A 5,668-nucleotide genomic window follows, 5' to 3' on the forward strand; every position below is an offset into this window, starting at 1 on the left:
TTTGCCTTACCCCAAAGCTTTCGATGGGGGAGCCCCAAGAAGCCAAAACATAAGTTTATTTCTAAACGGATTTTTCGATTGAAGCGCTCCTCTTGGGTAAAGGCTTAAAAAAATATTTAGAGCGCCTTGGAGGAAAGGCTTCAACTACGGATAGACTGGCATTTATCGTAAACTTCAACTGCCACAGCGGCATGTCAAGGATTTCCCGGTCCCCGGGCATTTAAACCAACATGACACCTCACAGATTTCCCGGAAAGCAAAACGGAGTAAACTCTTTGCGGGGGTAGGGCTTACATAATACCCATAGACCATATCAATATTGGCCTAATGGCCACGACAACGGCCACGTTAGCTAGACATAAAAAGCAACGACAACTCTCTCCCAAACAAACAAAAACAAAAAAAACCCAGACAGACAACAATGCGAAATGGTAAATGCGAAATTCTAATCCAATCGAGTGGCAGACTGCAATAATCATAAACAGATATTAGTTATTTACGGTCTTTACTCGAGTATTAATCCCATGCCCGAAAATTTGGTAATTGCCTAAATGGTCCATGACCGAAATTCTGGCCAAGATTTTGGGCCACACCTAATTGCAGTTACCGCTTGGACGGATATTCTCGTAATGGCTCGCAACGGGTTCAAAGCCGACTTGGCTCCGGCTCCAATAGTTTTTCATTAGCCCGGGCGAAAGTATAAGCCCTATGATGGCCCCCTTTTAAGTCTAATTAACTGCTAATAGGCAATGAATCATTATTACTCAAATTCCGAGGCGGAACGGCTGACGAGCCACAAAAGCGGGATGGGTATCCTTCGAAATTGTCGTGTGCTGACCACCGAAACACATCGAAACAAACTTATAAGTGGGGTAAAAGGGCTTAAAGGAAATCCGACGATAAATACTCTGCACATAAGCAATACAAACATATAACTTTAAAAAGAAAAATGCAATGGTTATTAATCAAACTGTGTTATTATACATTTAGGATTATTATACATATTTCCAGCTTTAAGTTAAGAACTACATACAATAGAAACGTAGTTTATGACACTAAAACTTTTGTTTATTGTTCATGGCTATAACCATTCAAGGTAAGATGCTATTGGGCTTATTTTGATTAATACATCAAAATAGATCGAAACTTTACAAGATTACAAAGCTAGGAATAGCGCTGTTCACTCCTCTGACCCATTATTAAAATATAGCTACTTGCGATTTTAAAGCTTCATCCACTAAATTGTAATCTTGTTTATTTCCTACGAATTCCGAATTATTAAGGCCAATCCCTTCGTTAATTCAATATGCCGGCCTCAAGCCGTTTAACCCGAAAAGCGTATCATAATTCATAAATAAAGTGTGACTAATGCCATTGAAAGAGGACCCAGAGCAGAACTTCAACTCCGCCAACTGTAACTGCAATCCATTAAGCAATAAAATTCATTCATTTATTATTTATTATGATTACAGCCCCATTGTTCTTCCTTATTTTTTCACCCTCTCCATGGATTTCCTGCTTTTGTGGGTGGACTTTAAGTGGTAATTACAGGGAGCCACGCCCACACATGAAATGGAAATGGAAATCATAAACATAAAGCTAAGAGGCGGCTGGCAAATGAGCCAGATCCGAAAGGAGTATATATAGAAGGGGGCGGGGCCGGTCAGGCTAAGCAGATCATAAGCGCAAAGTGCTTTCACTGGACGGAGAAGGGAGAAAGCCGGTGAAGTCGGGAAAGCCGGGAAAGAGGGTCCATCCTGCGTAACAAATGCAATAAATGCGAAAAATGACTCGGCAACAAATGGCGACAAGGAAATCAAAGAAAGGCATAGAGACGAAGAAAAGTTGAGGCTGGGAAAATTATGAAAGTCTGGGAAGTAAACGTTAAAATACCTATTATTATATATTTATTTATATAAATTATTACAACAGTAAAATTGATTAGATTTTAAAATTAAGATGAGAATATCAAAGAGAAAAATATCAAAGATTTAACATAATAAAATGTAACAATTTTTGTTCAAGCTTTTTTCAAGTATTTTATAATTGTTGATTTCGTTCATTTGTTTTCTAAACTTAAAAATAAAAACAGCAACAACTACAGGATTCAAGTTTAATTTATTAATAAATCTCTACAAAAACATCTTAATGCCACGATTAATGGGTATCAGAAAACTTTCCTTGCAGTGGTCCACAAAAAAACTTTCCAAGGCATAATAATAATTCGTAAATTGATTGTGTTTAGTGAAGTTTGAATAAATCCAGGGAATGAATGGGTGGAGAAAGCAGCAGACGGAATCGGCAGGATAATCCACTAAAATTTACAACAAACGGAAACAGCAACAGGAAAAAGTCAAGCTGCCAAGGCATCTAACGAATAAAAATAAATTTCTTACTCGATGAGTGCAAAGGACTGTGGATACCAAAAAAAAGCGAGAAAGGAAAAAAAGAATGCCGAAAAGCGAACATATGCGCGTTGATGAGTTACTGGGTGGGAGTATCTGTAGAGTGAAATAAAAATGGGGAAGCAAAGCAAAACTTATGACTGTCAGCAGATAAAGCGAGAAAGCTGCCATGCAAGGAATGGGACAAGGAGGACGCAGTCTACGGAAAACCCCTCGATATTCCGCCCTTCTCTCCACGACCAGGACTATCAAAGTGAAATGCTAAAGCAGCCAAAAATCCACGAAATAATGGCAGACACAACATGGAAACAACTGCGACAACAACGCATGAGATGGCGAAGGATCAAGAGGGGTTATAGTGGGGCAGGAGGAAAAAAAATGAAAAGGAGAGGACACCGCAAAAAAAACATAGCTCAGAAACTAAATAAATAAATATCTACTATTTTATAAAGATTTATAATTTCAAATTTAAAGAGAACAATTTGCTGCTCATTTCATAAAGACGGAAATATACATAAATAAGTAATGCATTTCTTATTTAACTAAAATATTTTATATGTATGAAAGTGATTAGAGCTGAAAGATACTTTCTTTCTGTACTCTTTTAAAAGTTAAAAATTAACAGATATAGATGAGTAGCATATTATTATATTTCAATATAAATTACTTATTTTTAAGCAGATAATTTCTTTGGAAATTTCTTTAAAGTAATGAGATCAAAAATTTAAAAAACTTTGTATGAGAACTATATAAATATTAAACTAGATTTTAATTTATAAAATTGTTAAAAAATACATTACATGTATTATTATATTTTTATATTTTTTTCAACAACTGTTAGTTGTAATTTTTTTCTGTGCAAAAAAATTGGAGTGTTTGAGTTGGTCACCATGCAAGTGATAGTGAAAATCCTAGCTGGAAGCCACGGTGTCATTGTCTTGCCCACCATTGCCAGTTTGTGTCATTTGGCATCATCATCAATATGGCTAAAAGGACAATGCGTTAAATGCCAAGCTGCAAGCTGGAGATGTGCCACGCCCCCAATCCCGACCCGCCCCGTCTCCATAGGTGACATTTGGGCAATGAGTGCGCATATTGCGCTGTGTTCGGTAAGCTCTCGCAATTGCTTTCGGTTTTTTGGAGCCCACATGAGAAAAAACGCAAGATAAGATGGTGGGGAAGAAGAGCCATTAAACGTACTTCGAAAAGTGCCTATGAAATATGTTCCTATACATTTCCTTCTGGCTCATTCTGCTTATCATCTTCTTGCTTTTAATTTTGTTTGCATAAAATTGATTTGGTGTAACAGATGATACCACTGTTTTACAGAACCAAAGGGCTAAAAGGTTGTGTTCTTAAAATCAAAGGTCAATGATGTCCTTTTAAATTTTAAGCAGACCTTTTTTTCAGAACCTAAATAAATAATGAATCGGAATTATTGTTTGTTTTTAATTAATAAGGGCAGAAAATATTGATATTGTAACTATACAAGAGGTGTCTTTTAAAATAAATTATTAAATTATATACGATATATTTAAAAAGATATTAAACACGATGCTTACAGCACCACATTAACACATGTAACTTACATTTAATATACATGATGGTTCCTTACTTAGCTACACGTAAAAAAAGCAAAGCATACTTTTAAGCGCAAATGTTAAGAAACTCAATTCATTGCATAGCTTAATTAATATTTACTTAAATAAATTAGAGCAGCTATATTTATTTTTCAATATATTTTTATAAAATGGTTTTAAATCCTTAAAGTAACAACAAAGTAAGAAGAAACTAATATTGAAAGAAACCTTTTTATTAGTAGTTAATTGGGCAACATATCTTTTAAGAAAATAAGCATGACTTATTTAAATGTCTTTTATCAGCAATTTTTTTGATCTTTTAATACTTTTATATAACAAGAAATTCATCAGTTAATAAAGTTAGACAGTGGTCGCAATTTAGGTTTTTTTTTCTACTAAATATCTAGTCAGCTTCAGATTCTTTATGATTATCCATAGCTCACTGGCCACTCCTTAACCCCTCACTTCCTTTTCTTTTGGCCAAAAGACTATCTATCGACAGTTTGCACAAATGGGGCCATAAATATGCATTGTGTCACATTAGAGTGTGTGCGTATGTGATGGAGTGTGTGTGCGTGAGGGAGTATCTGTGTGAGTTGGCTATATGTCACTGGAGGTTAATAGATTTTCCTTTAGCGTGTCAGCGGGGTCAGGGTAAACGCCAGGAGGAAAATGGGAAAACATACAGGGGGAACGCTCCTAGAATAGGGAAATCTTATGGGCAGTAAGGGTATGCGGACAGGCAGAAACATAACCCGGCTATGAACGTTAACTTTTTCACTCGCAAATGCTGCTATGTCATAGAAGGTAACGTATTCCCTGAGACTTATATTTTGCTTTATGGATAACTAAGTTATAAGTCAAAAATTAATAAAGTTGAACTTAAATCGATAAGAAATTATAACAAAAACCTTCCAAAACATTATTTTTTAGTACATTTTCTAAAATGGGATTAAATATACAAATTAAGACTTTCAGTAAAACGTGTTAGCCTTTTTATACCCTTGCAGAGGGTATTATAATTTTGGTCAAAAGTGTGCAACGCAGTGAAGGAGACATCTCCGACCCTATAAAGTATACATATTCTTGATCAGGATCACCTCCTGAGTTGATATAGCCATGTCCGTCTGTCCGTCTGTCTGTTTCTACGCAAACTAGTCTCTCAGTTTTAAAGATATCGAATTGAAACTTTGCACACACCCTTCTTTCCTTTGCACGCAGTATATATGTCGGAACGGCCGGGATCGGCCGACTATATCCTATAGCTGCCATATAACTGATTGATCGGAAATACCATAACTTTGGTGTTTGTAAAGTTAGGAAGCTGGGATTTCCTATGGGTTTTATTTTTGGCCAATCAATCCGACCTACCAAATTTCATAAGGATCGGCCGACTATATCCTATAGCTGCCATATAACTGATTGGTCGGAAATGCCATAACTTTGGTGTTTGTTAAGTTAGGAGGTTGGGATTTCCTATGGGTTTTATTTTTGGCCAATCAATCCGACCTATCAAATTTCATAAGGATCGGCCGACTATATCCTATAGCTGCCATAAAACTGAACGATTGAAAATGCCATAACTTTGGTGTTTTAATGTTAGGAAGTTGGGATTTTTATGAGTGTTAAGAATGCATCATATGAATAATTTTGGAGAATATAGTTTACAGAGTATTCTGCAAG

The sequence above is a fragment of the Drosophila rhopaloa genome, unplaced genomic scaffold (assembly GCF_018152115.1).
Source record: "Drosophila rhopaloa isolate 14029-0021.01 unplaced genomic scaffold, ASM1815211v1 contig_2, whole genome shotgun sequence".
NCBI classification, from domain to species: Eukaryota; Metazoa; Arthropoda; class Insecta; order Diptera; family Drosophilidae; genus Drosophila; species Drosophila rhopaloa.